We start from the raw sequence: 18805 nt of genomic DNA on the forward strand, positions 1-18805 counted from the left end.
ACTTTAAATATTAATTATGGATTATCATTTTTTTACCTTCCGCTTATTTTTATGAAACAAATCAAATGAAATTGAAAGTATATGAGCTGAAATATACTGATAAGGTTGTAATTATGAGGAAAAAAAACATGTATTTTAATAGGGAGGTATGATCAGTTTTATATATATAAAAAAAGAGGAAAAAACATTTTTAAAAAAATGATATAGGCACTAGCACTTTAGATTGGTACTGTAGCACTTGGCACTATAACTAAAACACTATCACATTTGAATGAAATGTACTAACATTTTTAGTTGATGTGCATAAAGACAGGGTACAAAAGTGAATTAAGAAGCATTTTTAGAAACCAAAAATATTTTTTAAATGTATTTACGTTTTTGAAATTTTATGAGCAGTGATAACCATGCACTGTAAAAAGTTTGATAAAATACTTTTATTTAATGCACTTGCATTGAATCAATTGAAATGCAAAGGTAAAAACCAACTCTAAGATGGTGCCTACCTTTACTGTGAAAATGAGGCTTAGATGTGCATTTGGGAATGTCTTTTGTCAATGTCTACGTTTTATTAGATGTGTATTTAAAGTTTTAAAAAATGACACTATGCATTGTGAACGAGGCTGCGTTGAAAGCTGGAAAGCGTGGATGCCATCGTTCACATAAAATTGGAGTAGACTGATCCCCTCGGAGTGCTGGATTATTTCTGCGAGAGGAAATTGGTATTTGAATATATATATAGTGTGTCAAGCTTTTGAATAAAGAATCACTTTTGCAAATTGGGCCACGGTGTGTTATTTTGACGACCTATAATTCAGCATCTGTTCATATACATATATATATATATATATATACATATGAGAAGAGAAATTTGTTATTTGGTTTTAAAGATTGTTGTCATATGTTGTTTTCACTGCGTTATTTGGTAACGTTCTTTTCTTTTGCTTCTTTTTTTCACAGAGGAAAGGAAGGGGCCCAGCCACCTGTATTCATTCTCGCGGGCCACCTACCCTTTTCCCCTTGGCTCTACTGTCACGATTCACCGATGGGTAATTATATGGCAGGACGGAGGCTCCGATTATGCTTTCTCATTTCTTTACTGAAAAAACACAGCAGCCAATAAGAACACAGTAAAGAAACAAAAAAACTACATTTCCCATGAGTACCACTAGTAACCATAGAGACTACATACTATAAAAGGTACCATAGAGGACAACACTTCCTCTTTCTTTGCTGCTTGGCAGCCAGTTAAGTGCACTTTACTACTTATTACTGTACTTTATTGCGTATTAATACTTGCATATTCAAAACGCTTTGTTTATGTTCGCCGCTCTTTCAGCTTCATTGTCCTCGGTATTTGCGCGTTATCGCTGCTCAGCTGTTCCGTGTTTTTTGTTGGGGCTTCGGCCTGTGGCTAATTACCGGTTGCTTCCTCCAGCGTGTGTTTTAGGGAGCGTGTGGCCCCATCCTCAGCAGGCGTACGGTGTCCGCGCCTGCTTTTCTCTTGTGGAGCGGGAGTTTTGGGGCAGAGAGTCGCGCTCGAGGCTCGCGCGTCTCTCGTTCGGCAGACTGCTGTTAGCGCGCATGCGCGACAGCGTTCTTTTTTTGTTTACTTTTGCTCCGTGTCCTGTCAGAGAGCTTTTGATGATAGTTCCTGACGTTTGGGAGCGTTCTGCACCAAAATAAGCTGTTTTCTTCAGCGTATGCCCACTGGTCTGTCCGACTTTGCCTCACTATACGCCCTTTCAATATTTACTTTAAGGGTTGTAAAATTGTGCATAGGCTTTGCCTAGAGTGGCATTGTTTTAAAAGCAAGCCCTCCCTCCACACTTTATTATATTTGTGCTGTCAGGTTTACCACCTGAGCTTACCTTTGGCTTGCTTTGGGGTTCCACTCCCCCTGAATTGGCCTTGGCTATCAATATTGCTTGTTTCTTCCTCACGTGGGCTTAATAACAACTTAAGGTTGCCATAATGGGAGACTATTATGAAGAGGATGAATATTATGACGAAGAGGAGCCCTCAGGCTCTGTAGACGCCGAGTTGATGGGTCAAGCTTTGTTCCACGCCATTGCACGACTAAAGCGTTGGTTGCCTCCATCTTCGGGGCATGCAAAAAAGTCTTCTAAAAATCCGCATCGCTCGGATTTTGCTAAATTGGCGAAAACTCTGTCTTCTAACCCTCAATCTAACAAAAATCTGCAAAGTCTGCACGTCCCTCCCCAGACTCTCCTTCTGAAGATGGTTCTTCCTCGGATTCGTCATCCTCTGACCCAGTGGTTCCTCCCCCTAAAATGAAGGCTCTTAAGGAGCATTTTGTGGACGCACCTTCTAATCCTCCACTGCTCACTTTTGATCCCTCAGACATTGTCCACCCCAATTCAACATCCTGGCTTTCCTCTCCGGAAGTAGCCGAATATGTCCAGACCAATATTCGCTGTCCTTTTGAGAAGGATGTTCACGCCCGCTTACGTTCTGAATGCCCGCGTCCAGACCTCTCCGATAAATTGGCGGATACGCCTGCCGTAGATCCAACCATGGTCACTTACATGAAAAAGCATGCCAAAGACCCCTCAAAGGGTTTGGACAGGTTGTGGCGGTCCTGCCAGGACAAACTGTTGGATCTTCTTGGTCCCCTGACGAAGATCTTAGATTTGGGCTTCCAAGCCAAAGAGTCTGGAGCTCTCATCGATCCGGATGAGCTAGTGGGCTGGTCGCAGAGGGCTATCTGTATGCTGGGCAACGCGAATTGCGCAATTTCGTGCGAGCGCCGCCGCTCCATTCTGCTTAAGCTGGACCCAAAACTCACAGATTTGGCTCCTTCAGAATCTGGTTCCCTAGCCCAAGGTTTGCTCTTCGGACATCCTTTCTTGAAAGAACTTACGGAGTTTGTAGCCACGTTCAGTGGCCTTGACAAGGCACAATCAAATTTACGTTGGGCCTTTTGCACGGTTTTTGAACGGGCCGGACGACGGGGACGCTCGTCCGGCCGGGGATGCAACCAGCAACATCAACGCGGTTCACAGTCCCAGAGAGGTGGACAAGATTCCTCTGGTTCAACGAAGTCAAACTTCTATCCCTCTCGCAAAGGGAGAGGACAGTACAAGAAAGGAGGATACGGCGGAACCCAGGGAGGTCGTACGACTCCTCTAATTCAGGTGAGCTTGATTCTGGCTTCAGAGTTAGTTTTGGGGCGCAGGTTGCGGTTTTTCCTCCCCAATTGGCGATTAATCTCGAACGATGCCTGGGTGTTGGAGACGGTGCAAGGTTACAGACTAGAGTTCTACGAAGATCCTCACCAACACCATCTTCCACATCCCCTTGTTTTGTCCCAACAAGATCAGGCGTTCATCTCCGAGGAGATAGAGTCTCTTCTGGCCAAAGGGGCGATCGTTCCCACTTCTCTGCACCCCAACGGGTTCGTCAGCAATGTCTTTCTGGTGGAGAAAAAGGGAGGCGGTGGATGTTTGGTCCTCAATCTAAAGGAATTCAACGGTGGAGTGGTGTACCGTCATTTCAAGATGGAGGGTATCCATCTTCTACGGGACCTTCTTCAGGACGGAGACTGGATGGTCCGTCTCGACCTGAAAGATGCCTATCTGTCGGTCCCGATTTACGGTCCTCATCGGCGCTTCCTTCAGTTCCAATGGCTCGGGGATTGGTTTGAGAACTCTGTCCTGCCGTTGGGCCTCTCTTCAGCTCCGTGGTGTTTCACGAAGCTTCTGCGCCCAGTGGTGGAATCTATGCGAGCCCGCGGGGTTCGCCTGATAATATATCTGGACGACATTCTGCTCATGGCACAATGCCCTCTTCTTTTACAGACTCATTTGACTTGGTCCATAGATCTATTACAATCTCTCGGGTTTCTTGTGAATCCTCAGAAGTCTGCCTTCATTCCCTCTCAGTCTATGGACTTCCTCGGTTTTCGAATCGATTCGGTCACTTCTCAACTCCTCTTGCCCGGTCAGAAAATCAGAACCATCAAGAAGGAATTGAGGATGGTCCTCTCCAAGCAAATGGTCTCATTGAGATCTGTGTCTCTGATTGTAGGTCTGTTGTCCTCTTCGATCCAAGCAATCTTCCCGGGTCCGCTGCACTATCGTGCTCTTCAGCGCCTCAAAATCAGGCATCTTCAGAAGGGTCTTCGTTATTCCGATCTCATTCCTCTTTCGGAGGATGCTCGTTGGGAGATGATATGGTGGCTGGAACACATGGGGTCTTGGAACGGAACGGAAGACCCCAGATGTAGTGATCGAGTTGGATGCGAGTCTGTGGGGTTGGGGAGCCCGGTGCGGCCCGGTTGCAACGGGGGGCCGTTGGGTCCGAGAGGAGTTGAGTCTTCACATCAATTGTTTGGAACTTCTTGCGGGTTCCTTTGCAATTCGTTGTCTGACCCCTCAAGCGTCGAATTGTTGCATAATCCTCCGCATGGACAATGTCTCAGCTATGAGATATGTCAACAAACTAGGGGGGACCAAATCCAGACTCCTAGCGGAGATTGCGAAAGACTTTTGGCATCTTTGTCTGCAACGGCAGATCACGGTTATTGCAGAATACCTTCCTGGTCGCGACAATCGGATTGCACACTGGAATTCTCGCCATCTGCGGGATTACAATGATTTGAGGCTTCATCCTCGAGTTTTTCGGACGCTGTCCCGGATTTGGGGACGTTGTCACATCGACCTGTTTGCGTCTCGCCTCAACAAACAGCTTCCCCAGTTTTACAGTTGGCGTCCGGATCCGGAGGCCTTGTCCACAGATGCTTTTCTCCAGTCGTGGCCTCCTCTGCTGTGTTATGCCTTTCCGCCATTTGTGTTGATCCCCAGGGTCCTGGCACGAACGAGGCACTTCCACTCGGAGCTCATTCTAATCACTCCTCTGTGGGGAGCTCAGGCATGGTTTCCAGTTCTTCTGGAGATGAGTTGCTAGACGCCACTCCTTCTCCCCCACAGGTGGAACCTGTTGCTGGACCCTCTTCTAGAACCTCACCCTCTGGTTCTCTCGGGTCATCTCCGTCTGGTGGCGTGGAGAATTTCGGGGGACGCTGGCAAGTCCCAGGCCTATCTAACGATGCTGCCAGATTTATCGGTGAGGCTTGGGCTCCCAACACACACAAACGTTATGCATCAGCTTGGAAACGATGGTGTGATTGGTGTTCACAACGGCAAGTGGATCCCGCTTCATCGGATATAGCCTTGATCCTGAATTTTCTTGCGTCCCTTGCCTCGTCTGGTTTGGCTTATAGGACAGTTAATAACTTTCGTTCTGCCATTTCTGCTGGGCATGTTTCCATCGATGGGAAGCCTATTGGGGAACACCCTTTAATTTCCAAACTTCTGAAGGGTATTCGGATGGTGAAACCTCCTTGTCCTAAGTATGTGGCTTTATGGGATGTGTCTGTTGATCTGCGTTTCTTAGACTCCTGTCCCTCCAATTCTTTGTTGTCACGCAAGCAACTTTCGGCTAAACTTACAATGGTGTTGTGCCTTCTTTCCTGTAAACGTGTTTCCGACGTTCGAGCTCTGGATCTTGCAGGTCGTACATTCTCGCCTGAGGGTGTGACTTTTGTTATTTCTCGGCGTACTAAGTGTAACACTTCCTCTGTGACTTATCCTTCTTTTCCTCATAATCCACAACTTTGTGTGGTTCAAAGCATTAAGGATTATGAGGTAAGTACTGCTCCTTTTTGACATGATTTATATGGCCAACTGCTGATTGTTTTGCAAAAACCCTTCAAACCTGTGACTCCTGCTACATTAGCAAGATGGGTGCGTTGACTTATGCTGGAAGCTGGCATTGACGTCTTCATCCTTGGTGCCCATTCTGCTTATGGTGCTATGGGCTCTAAGGCTTTTTCTTTGGGTGTCAGTCTCCATGATATCATGAAGGCCGCTGATTGGTCTTCGGAGTCTGTGTTTAAAACATTCTATTTCAAACCTATTGTGGATGTTGCTTCACTTGTGGTGGCTAAGCTTTGAACAATCATAATCGGAGCCTCAGTCCTGCCATAGAATTAAAAATTTGCTAACATTCGTGCCAAGAATTTTCAATTCTATTAAGGACAGGAGGCGAGGATTATCCCACCCTTGTTTTGCTTCTGCTTTTCTATTCTTCATTGCATTTGATTTGGTGTACAACTGTATTATGCTATGTTTCATAATGTTATATGCAATGTTCTTTCTTTCCCTCCCTATTTGGTTTTCTCTATGCACTTAAAACCTTGGTGGGTATGGTGTATTACGGCTCTGCTTTACTTTTCAGGTTCTGACCCTAAATGAGGTTTCTGCCTTTGTATTCTTCGTTACCTGATGGTGGTTGGCACGGAAGGTCTTAAGCTTCGGCTTCTTCGTTCTGCCTTCCGGTGGTCTGTTCCACGTGTTCTCCCTCAGGGATTCTTCAGTTTCCATTGGGACTTTGTTATTATTGTTGAACTGTTCTGGACAAAGAAAGAGGAAGTGTTGTCCTCTATGGTACCTTTTATAGTATGTAGCCTCTATGGTTACTAGTGGTACCCATGGGAAATGTCGTTTTTTTGTTTCTTTACTGTGTTCTTATTGGCTGCTGTGTTTTTTCAGTAAAGAAATGAGAAAGCATAATCCTCGCCTCCTGTCCTTAATAGAATTGAAAATTCTTGCCACGAATGTTAGCAAATGTTTTTACTTTGTGCACTATTTGTGGCATTTGATCATGGCGGTGCAGGGATCTGCATTTCAAGTCGAACTGTTATTCACATCACCGAAGTTGATTAGTATGCCTAGATTCCATTTCTGCACTAAGGACAGCAGTCGAGACCACGATGGCACTTGCCAAGTATGGGAGGCTTTCAGTGCGGTGATTAGTATGTAATAGATCACCAGAACCAGCAGTGACACCATGTCAAGACCACGCAGGATATATGCATCTTTCCATCATTTCTGCCGGGAAACGCATCTGTTCACAAGCTGTGGGTTCCATTCATGACCATGACATCTGTGAAGACAGATTCTCTTCACTGCTATTTTAGAGTGAAGAGAAGGTTATATGTTTGCGTGCACGGCACTAGCTATAATTAGTAAGGCACTTGCCAACTATGAGAGCTTATGAATGCACGTATTAGCTAGTGTGTACTGGTCCAATGTTTGTGAGTATTTAGCACTTCTGAGCAGGACAGGCACCAGCTACAATTAGTAAGGCGTACAACATAGAAAGGATGGCTGGGTGAAAGTTGCTCAGAGTTGTGACAAAATCTGAGATCATAATATGGGTAGCTCTAAGGATAAGGTGATGGCCATCCACCATCAACCAAAGGTAAATAAAACTCTGTACCATGTATAGTCAAAACACAAGGTATATCCTGAGCTTGTAGCAAAAGTAAGGCACTTGCCAACTAATAGAGTTTGCGAATGCACATATTAGCTAGCGCGCACTGGTCCAAGATTGTGAACATTTGGTACATCTGAGCAGGGCAGGCCGCTTTTATGACACTGTTTCTTGAGATCACGGTGTTCTTCTAGTCATGAGACTGATACAAATTTTACACACTTTAAATTTGGAATCAGAATGATAGTGAATTGATTGCACGCATACATTCTAGATCGCACCATGACGTTGATTTTTAATGGAGAATTTTTATATTTTGAACATATAATGAAGGTGCAGACTATCTACACAGCAATGTTTCTGCTATTATGCTTTTGCAAGTCTGTGTGTATAACATTAATTTACTTATGGGTAAGACCATTACAACATGTCCACCATTGCCAATATGTTGCTTTGATGTGGGAGATTGTCCCTTGTTGAAGTTCATGCCACCTATTACGCTTTATCAGTTACCTGTTTTTTATGCACATTACACGTGAACAAGGCTTCTGAGGAAGCTGAAACGCGTTGTGTTAATAAACACTTTTTGCGGAAAAATCGACTGCTGCGGAGTTTGTAGATTCTGAGAGTGCATGACACTTGTGAGTTTTGAAGGATTTGAGAGCCGGTGTGCTCCGCTGGCGTGTGCGCCACTTCTCTTGGGTCCCTGGCGGTTTGGGAGGAGCAAGAGAGACTGAATTTGAATTGACAACCGCATCTGGACCGGCGATGCTACACTAGCAGCAGTAGGACAAGAGGAGCTGCGATCAAGACACTGCGGGAAGATTGGAGGTAAGCCTGAGTCAGGACAGTCTGCCCCTTGTGTGGGGAGGGTGTGTTGCCCATCGGTGGGGGGCACCATTCTTTCTTCCCAGGGAAGCAGCAGGATGGGCTGTGGGGCACCGCCTTGATATGCAGTGAATGCCACAATCCACATTGTGGGGTGAGCGTTATGACATTGGGATCGCGACTCCCTATTACGTCACTCCAACACTGCGAGTGCTACTTTTTTCAATTTGAGCACTCTGTTGTATGGCAACAAGAACCTGTTATTTACAGGGGGACTACAAACTCTGTTATTGAACTGACATTGTGCACTATGGAAGAGGAGGACGAAAGAAGAGCAGCTGCTTGTGCTATTTTTTATAAGGAAACCAGGATCAGGTACCTTGACAGAGAACAGAACTACCCAGGTTCAAACTACAGAAGGGAAACTTTGAAAATTAGAAAAGTTCACAAGGACAGAGATCTCAAAAGGGTCGGAGGCCATTTCTTTGCAAAATTATGTAGACCAAGGAATGGCACCTAGAGGCTTGCGGATCTTTACGATTCCCACATACGAAACGCCAAAACGAAAAATACTTAAAGAATGGTCTAAAAAGCTTCCCAAAGCTCTAAACGGATGCTAGAAATCCTTATTAAATATGCGTGGATAGATCATGAAGCAATACTAAAACAGATCCAACAGATCATGGAAGATCTGAAAACACATGTAGAGACTGAGATCTTGAATAATGCACTAAGAACAATGAAAGATCGTCTTAAGAAATATGAAGAAGAAGTTCAAGCCCACAAACAGAGGAAATTAAATTGAGACTATGGCGACTACGAAAGTGGCAGGATTTTGATCTTTTGTCGGAAATATGACTATTTTTATAATCAACAAACTGCACGTGTCGCCAATAGAGAAACCCCAATGTCAGAGGTCTCCACAGCAAGCAAGAGTGAATATGATGTTTCAGTGGGCAATGCCCCTGCTGATGAACACAACCCCCATCCAGTGACTTTTTTAGACGAGTACCGGCATCTAATCTATGCCGGGCCGACACACAACGAGGGACACTCCAGTACCGAAGACAAGGGGACAGAGGGGACGAGGGCGAGGAAATGCAGAAATAGATGGAAAAGAATCCAGCAACAATGGCAGAAGAAGCAGAGGACTGGGCGGCATGGGAAACAACAAAAAGTGCTGCAGAAAGGCCTTCTGATGGATCTCACAATGGTCAATAAAACTGTGATTAATCTTTCTAACAAACTGATGAGTGACATAGGAAAACAAACACTCTGCCTTGTACTGTCTTTCTGCCCTTCCTATCCTTTTCATTACACCAATGCTAGGAATAGATTTGTTCAAGTATGTCAGAAAACTTAAATAAAAAAGTGGCACAAACTCAAAAGACTCGGAGACAACAGGAAAATCAGCAACAACACCACTACGAGACAGCACAATCTCAACATAGGAGACAAAGACACTCTCATCACCATGATTGAATTACAACAGGACAGTGATGCTACTTGTAATGAGATAAGTACAACAAAAGTCCTTGAGGAGTTAGATATAACCTCTGATGCGTCTGCTTCCACTGATTTTAGGCCCAGTTCGACGTTTATACCCATTTTACCTCATGACAACATTGACACGTTTCATTACAGTGTCATTAAGGCCTTTTGTAATTTTCAACAAAAAATCAATAGGCCCAAAAGAGGTGAAAGCAATCTCACCTATGACCAAAGACAGGCATTCAAATCCCTCACTGAAGATGCCAACATTGTCATCCATCCTGCGAACAAAGGGGGCAATGTTGTCATCTTAGACAGAGCACAATATATCGCTGAAGCATTGAGGCAGCTAGATGACACCAGGTTCTATCTGCCTGTCTCCAAGGATATATATAACAACAGCATTGTGATGATTTGGGACAAGCTCACCATGTGGAAGGACAGAGGGATTTTAGAATGGGAGGAGTTCTGCTACCTTAAGAAATATCAGCCTATACTTCCAGTACTATATCTAATGCCGAAATTACACAAAGACCCCATAAGACCACCTAGGCGTCCAATTGTTTCATCAAGGGGTAGTGTAGCAGAACATATTTCTAAGTATGTCAACTACTTTTGAGAGATTTTGTCATCAAATTACCCAGCTACATCAGGGACACCAAAGACTTTTTAAATAAAATAAAGGACATGCAGTGGGACGATGACTCTTTTCTCATCACCCTTGATGTACACTCTCTATACACTACTATATATCAGCAACAAGGTTTTGATGCATGTTCCTACTATCTTAACACCAGACCAGTTAGATTTCGCGAACACAGTCAGATGCTACTGGATATGACAGAGTATTGCCTGACCAACAATATCTTCATGTCCAATGGTGCCCTTTACAGACAAATCACCGCAATGGGCTCTTGCTTTGCTCTCAGTTTTGCCACCCTGTTTCTGGGATGCTGGGAGAAAGACATGTTTGCCAATAACGACTGTTCCGGGTACCTTGAACATGTGTCGATATGGCTGAGGTACATTAACGACTTGTTTATTGTCTGGAGAGGCTCGGAACATGATGCCAAGGAGTTTATAAAAAACTCAATGACAATGAGGGTAGCATTATCCTTTCCTGGAAATATTAGCAAGACCAAAGCCGAGTATCTTAATGTTAGTCTGGAAATTAAACATAATCAAGTACACTCTGCCATGTTCAGAAAGTCCACTGTGGGTAACAGCATTCTTCATGCCCTGAGCAGCCTTCCAGAGGCTCTCAAATGGAGAATCCCATATGGAGAGCTGCTAAGGGCAAAAAGAAACTGCTATGGCAAGGAAGCGTAACCAAAAGGAAGGCAAGGCCATGATTGACCACTTCAGGGCAAGAGGTTATCCCAACTGGGTGCTGAGAAGAGTCAAAGAGAGGGCAGATGGGGTGGACAGAGTACAGACCATTTCTGAAACCATTACAGTGCCTACAGATACATCAGATAACAGTACCAGAATGATCATGACATATAATTCAGACCACAGGGACATCAAACGCATTCTGTCAAAAAACTCGGACATTTTAAAATGTGACAACATCATTGGTGACATTATTTGTTGGTAAATAGTGATATTACCATCTATCCCAACAGATATGAACATGGTCTTAGTGGCTTTTTTTCTTGCGGCCACTGCAAGGCTTGCAGGAACAGCAAATTTGGCCACCTAGTCACATACAATGGAGTTAGCAAGTTTATATCCCAGTTTCTTACTTGTAGCTCTACGTTCGTCATATATGCCATTGAATGCCTGTGCAAACGTTGGTATATTGACAGTACAACACTGATGGCGAAGAAACGCATATTAGAGCACAGCAGAGCCATCATGAATAATGATGAAAAATATCTCTTAGCATGCCATTTTCATGAAAAGCACTTCTCCAACTCATCCCTTTTGGTTTTTTTTATTTTGGAACAAATTAAGAACAACCCGAGAGAGGGGAATTGAGTCTTGAAATTAAGACAGAGAGAGTCCAAATACATTGTGGACTTCCAAACTAAGACTCCGGGAGGGCTGAATCAAGACGAGGAGCTTGCTATACATTTGAAAGAGGAATAGATATTTAAAACAGTTCTCTCAACTAGCTTTTCCTTATTGCATTGTGTGTTGTATTCGTTTCATTATGCATGCTGCATCCTTACATTCTTTTCAACGTATTCCTCCTTCCTTCTTGTGCATGAGAAGAGAAATTTGTTATTTGATTTTAAAGATTGTTTTAATATGTTGTTATCACTGTGTTATTTGGTAACATTCTTTTCTTCTGCTTTCTTTTTTCACTGGAGGAAAGGAAGGGGCCCAGCCACCTGTATTCACTCTCGCGGGCCACGTACCGTTTTCCCATTGGTTCTACCATCATGATTCACCGATAGGTTACTTTGTTTACAATTTGTGGCATGTGATCATGGCGGTGCAGGGCTATGCATTTCCAGTCAAACTGTTATTCACATCACCGCAGTTGATTAGTATGCCCTAGATTCCATTTCTGCACCAGTCGAGACCACAATGGCACTTGCCAAGTATGGTAGGCTTTCAGTACGGTGATTAGTATGTAATTGATCACCACAACCAGCAGTGACACCATGTCACGACCAGAAATATGCCACATAATTATTGGTGTTTGGTTTAACATTGCTGTCCCCTAACCACCTTCACAGTACTGACTCACTCCTCCAATTACCCAGGGAGTACTTATGCAGTCTAGGAATCCCCCTGTCAAAGTCAAAAAGTACTTTATTCGGTTAAAAAAGAGATATAACCATAAAAGCAACAGAAATTCACATATCATTTACAGTTCTCAGTAGTACAGCAATTGAGGGAAGATATCAATACATAGTATTTACACGATTACAGTTCGTTTAAACAAATTGTCTTCCTAAGTTTAAAAACCTGTTTAAAATACTCAACCAATAATGCCACAGTAAAAACATTGTCCATTTTTTGCAGTTCTAAATACGCGGGGCGGCACCTATAAAAGTTCATTTCCTTTAGAATAGGGATAATCAATTTTCTGCGAGGCAATGTATAGAATTTACAAAAGAATAAAACATGCATATTGGATTGTATAGATATTTCATCGCAGGGGCAGAAAGGCAGTTCCTTGGACCATGAATTCATTTCAGGGAAGGTGAATAATCTAAAAACAATGTTTACTCTGAAACGTGTTAAAAATAATCTGTCGAAATTAGGCATATGTAGAGTTAGATATGGCTGTAATCTGTCACTTATTATTGCCCCCGCCTCCTCCGCCCAGTTTTGCAATTTTACTAAAATCACTCTGCCAAGAATCTTTATTGATGAATCCAACAAGGAAATTGGCCTGTAACAAGCACAGTCTTGCCTATTTCCCTTTTTATAGATAGGTACAATAACTGATGTAAACCAAGAAGGGCTCAATCCCCTTACAAGGGCTGCATTAAAGAGTTGTACAAGTATTGGGCCCCATAGATCAATATTTGACTTGTACACATCTGCCGGAATACCGTCTGGGCCGGCCGCCTTGCCGCCTTTAGTGGCTCTCAGGCTTTCAAGAATCTCTGGTAATGTGACCTTAAGTTCATTTGCCTCCTCAACTATTTCGCCTTCTATATTTAGCTCCATTTTTTCTGTCTCAGCTACTGGCATATACAAGGTGGAAAAATGCGCGACCCAGTCATCCTCATTAATTGCAATTTCCATCCGAGCTTTAGTATTTTCATATGGTAGGGGGGCGTTTACCACCCTCCAGAAGGCAGATATATCTCTTGTTTCTGAGGCTGTGCAGAGTTCTTCCCATACACCTTTTTTAATAACTTTTCTTCTATTTTTTAGGGCCTGGTTATAGCCTTTCCTTAAGTTTCTTATCTGTATCACATCACGTGGATCCTTATGTAATGCATGTTTAAGTTCTGTTAGGGCCTTGGTACAGGTTCTATCGAACCATCTAGTACCCTTCAATATACCATTTTTTAGTTCCATTTTTAGGTTGTTTTTAATATTGGATGCAATGATATTAAAGTTCGCTATTATAATTTCGCTATCAGATTCTTCATCTAGGCAAATCTTAAAATTTTCGGGGCAACTAATTAACAGTTTTTTAAGGAAGTCCTCAGGTACCACCTTACTCCACTTGAGGGTATACCCATTCTGTCTTCCTAATATTACATCTGGGGCCACCTGTACTTGATCATTATAGGGGGCCAAGAAAAGGTTCTCAGTCTCAATTTTTTGCGGTAGGTGGTCACTGAGTGGTGCATCCATTATTTTATAATCGATTAACTTATGACCGTAGCCATTTGAACAAAGGCTAAAGTCTATAATGGTGGATGCTCCCCTCCCAATAAAGGTTGCTTGAAAAGGTACTGGTTGCTGGGTTATTTCATTAACAAATCCCAAATCATGATCAAACAATAGTTCGTTCAATAAGTCCCCGAGCTCTGTATGTTTAAAATGTGTTAGATTAACGTCCTGTTCCAACATTAAACCGCAAATTCCTTTAGAACCTTTTGTGCATAATGGACAGTTAAAATCACCCCCCCATAAAATCATTACCTCCTTTCCATTACTGTCTGACTCATACTGTAAATCACCCGCTAACATTTTCAAAGTGTCTCGTAAGTTATTAACAGGAATGTTATTGTAAAAGTTTATAATTACAAAACGCAATCCAGTTTTCGTATCTATTGCCACTTTATGGTAAAACTCACACTTAGGGTAAAAACGTACCCTCTCATAGGTTAAACTATTCGAGAGGTACTCTGTCAGTTCCCAAGCATTTCTCCAATCACCCATCCAGCGTTATCTACTTATGCAATCACTCTGCCAATATCACCCAGCCAGGACCATGTCCTTTTTCAATTAGTCTGTCAAAACAGAGGCACTTATAAATTCACCATGTACTCTCCTAGCACTACTCAAATCATCCAGTCAGTATGTGTGTACTCATAAAATGACCCAGCAGTAACCATACATTTCAAAATAGAAGTGCAGTCTGTCAAGTTTTAAAATGTGCATGGACATGTGTGTGAAGTATGTCTGTACTTGCATCTGTTGAGTTAAGGTATTTCTGATGAGACTAGTTTTTATAAGTGTCTAGAGAGGTACAGTTGAAATATGCCACATCATTTTTGGTGTTTGGTTTAACATTGCTGTCCCCTAACCACCTTCACAGTACTAATTCACTCCTCCAATTACCCAGGTAGTACCCATGCAGTCTAGGACTCCCCCTGTCAGTCCCCAAGCACTTCTCCAATTACCCATCCAGCGCTATCTACTTATGCAATCACTCTGCCAATATCTAAGCATGCATAACTTTACCATGCACTCTCTTTGTAGCACTGTAATCATTCCAGTTACTAGTCATGTACGGTATACAGACATAATATCGACCACAAAAATATCGAGGTAGCTAAATATCCAGTTTTAAATATCGAGTAGACAGAATATAGATAGGACAGAATATAGACTACAAAAATATCGAATAGAATGACAATAATATCGATTCAAAAAAATAGAATGGACAGAATATTGAATGGACAGAATATAGACAACAAACATATCGAGGGACAGAATATAGACAGCAAAAATATCGAATTTTAGGTAAGTAGGTAAGTAAATGTATGTAATTTAATTTTTGCGTAATATAATTCTGGAGCGGGTTGTGGGTTTATAGGGGAATAGGGTGGGAAGTAATTTAATTATAATTAATTAAATATTTTAATTTAATGGGATTTATTTACGATTAATTGTTAATTAATTTTTAATTGGCAATTAATTAAAATATAATTGGTAATTAAATTTTATTAATTGATAATTATGTTCATTTTATTCATTTATTTTCTGGAGCGGGCTGTGGGTTTATAGGGGACTAGGGTGGGAAGTAATTTAATTATAATTAATTAAATTATTTTTTTATTGGTATTTATTTAAAATTAATTGTTATAAATAATTAAATATGTTAATTTATTTATTGCTACTTATTTACAATTATTGAATTTTTTAATTGGTGTTTAATTAATATATAATTGGTAATTCATTTTTATTATTTAGTTAATTGATAATTTTGTGAATTTTATTTTTTTAATTTTTGCAGTGGGTTGTGGGTTTATAGGGGAATTGGGTGTGAAGTCATTCAATTGTAATTAATTAAAAATTTAAATATATACATTGGTATTTATTTTGAATTAATTGTTAATAATTTTTTATTTTTTTAATAATTTATTGTTATTGGTAAATATTTTGAATTAATAGATAATTATTTTTTAGTAAATACATTAATATTATTATTTTTAATTGAATAATTATTATAATATCTTCAATTGGGAATTCATTTAAAATCATTTGTAATTGGTATTAATATTTAATTTATTTTTAATTACATATGAAGTATTTACTTTCCCAACGGTTGCTCTATTTGGAGTGGTAATAGTAAATTTTACCTTCCTGCTATCCAATGCTTTCCCTACTGTTGCACTCACTGCAGTGGGAATAGTAATTTTTTCCCCTACGCTATCCAACGCTTACCCTACTGTTGCACTCTCTGGAGTGGGAATAGTAATTTTTACCCCTGTGCTATCCAACGCTTTCCCTAATGTTGCACTCACCGGAGTGGGAATAGTGATTTTTACCTCTACGCTATCAAATGCTTACCTTACTGTTGCACTCTCTGGAGTGGGAATAGTAATTTTTACCCCTACGCTATCCAACGCTTTCCCTACTGTTGCACTCACTGGAGTGGGAATAGTAATTTTTACCGCTACGCTATCCAACGCTTACCCTACTGTTGCACTCTCTGGAGTGGGAATAGTAATTTTTACTCCTACGCTATCCAACGCTTTCCCTATTGTTGCACTCTCTGGAGTGGGAATAGTAATTTTTACCCTCCCGCTATCCAACACTTTCCCTACTGTTGCATTCTCTGGAGTGGGAATAGTAATTTTTACCCCTATGCTATCCAACGCTTTCCCTACTGTTGCACTCTCTGGAGTAGGAATAGTAATTTTTACCTCTACGCTATTCAAAGCTTTCCCTAATGTTGCACTCTTTGGAGTGGGAATAGTAATTTTTACCTTCCCGGTATCCAATGCTGGAGTGGGAATAGTAAATGTTATGCCTACGGTATCCAACGTTTTCTCTACTGTTGCACTCTTTGGAATGGGAATAGTAATTTTTACCCTCCCGCTATCCAACGCTTTCCCTACTGTTGCACTCACTGGAGTGGGACTAGTAAATTTAACACTCTCTCTATCGTATGGTAAATATATAGTATATTTTTAATTAATACTATGTTTATATATATATATATTTATTTATTTATTTATATATATATATGTGTGTAAGTATTTAAAAACATTTTTATATATATATTTATTATTTATTTATTTTAATGTTATTAAAGTATTTTAAGTATGTTTAAGTTAGTTATATCTATTATTTCATTAATTTAAAATTACTTTTAATTATTTAAAAAATTCGATTTTTTGACTATCAATATTTTTGTAGGTCGATATTTTTGATTCGATATTTTTGTACTTACCTGTTTGAAGATAGGAAGTCGATATTTTGGCCTTCTATATTTTTTACTCAATATTTTTGTAGTTCTATATTTTTGCCATCGATATTCTTTCAGTAATCCGTCATGTACTTATGGAATGGCCTTGGTACTAACACAAGCATAGCTACAATACTCTGTGCACTATCAATGCAGACCTTCAACCAACTATATACTACTGATTCACTCCTCTAATTACCAAGGTAGTATCTATGCATTCTATGAATCCTTCTGTCAGTCCCCATGCACTACTCCAATCACCCATCGAGCACTATCTACTTAACAAATCACTCTACCATTACCAAAGCACTTAACAATTCACCATGCACTCTCTTTGCAGGACTGTAATCATTCCAGTTACTAGTCATGTACTTATGCAATGGCCCAGGTACTAACACAAACACAGCTACAATACTATGTGCACTATCCATGTAGACCTCTAACCAGCCACATACTACTGATTCACTTCTCTAATTACCTAGGTACTACCCATCTCGTCTAGGAATTCCCCTGTCAGCCCCATGCATGTCTCCAATCACCCATTCAGCACTATCTACTTATGGAATCACTCCGCCAATACCTAAGCACTTATAAATTCACCATGTACTCTTTTTGTACCATTGTAATCATTCCAGTTACTAGTCATGTACTTATGGAATGGCCTTGGTACTAACACAATCATAGCTACAATACTCTGTGCACTATCCATGCAGACCACTAACCAGCTACATACTACGGATTCACTCCTCTAATTACCCGGGTATTACCCATGCAGTGTAGAAATCCCCCTGTCAGTCACATGCACTTCTCCAATCACCCATCCAGCACTATCTACTTATGGAATCAGTCCGCCAATACCTAAGCACTTATAAATTCATCATGCACTCTCTTTTCAGCAATGTAATCTTCCAGTTACTAGTCACTTACTCATGCAATGGCCCATACACTACCACAAGCACTGCTACAATACTCTGTGCACTATCGATGCAGACCTCTGATGAGCTAGAGAGTATTGATTTTCTGCTCTAATTACCCAGGTATTACCGTGCAGTCTAGAAACCCCCCTGTCAGTCCCATGTACTTCTACAATTACCCATCCAGCAGTATCTACTTATCCAATCACTCCGCCAATACATAAGCACTTATAAATTCACCGTGGACTCTTTTTCTAGCACTGTAATTATTCCAGTTACTACTCATGTACTTATGGAATGGCCTTGGTACTAACACAAGCATAGCTGCAATACTCAGTGTACTATCCATGCAGATGTGTAACCAGCTACATACTACTGATTCACTTCTCTAATTTCCTAGGTACTACCTATGCAGTCTAGGAATCCCCCTGTCAGTCCCATGCACTTCTACAATCATCCATCCAGCACTATCTACTTAAGCAATCACTCCGCCAATACCTAAGCACTTATGAATTCACCATGCACTCTTTTTCCAGCACTGTATTCATTCCAGTTACTAGTCATGTACTTATGGAATGGCCTTGGTACTAACAGAAGCATAGCTACAATACTCTGTGCAAAATCCATGCAGACCTCTAAACTGCTACATACTACTGATTCACTCCTCTAATTACCCAGGTAGTACCCATGTAGTCTAGGAATCTTCCCTCTCAGCCCC

This window comes from Lissotriton helveticus, chromosome 1_1 (genome assembly GCF_964261635.1).
Source record: "Lissotriton helveticus chromosome 1_1, aLisHel1.1, whole genome shotgun sequence".
NCBI lineage: Eukaryota > Metazoa > Chordata > Amphibia > Caudata > Salamandridae > Lissotriton > Lissotriton helveticus.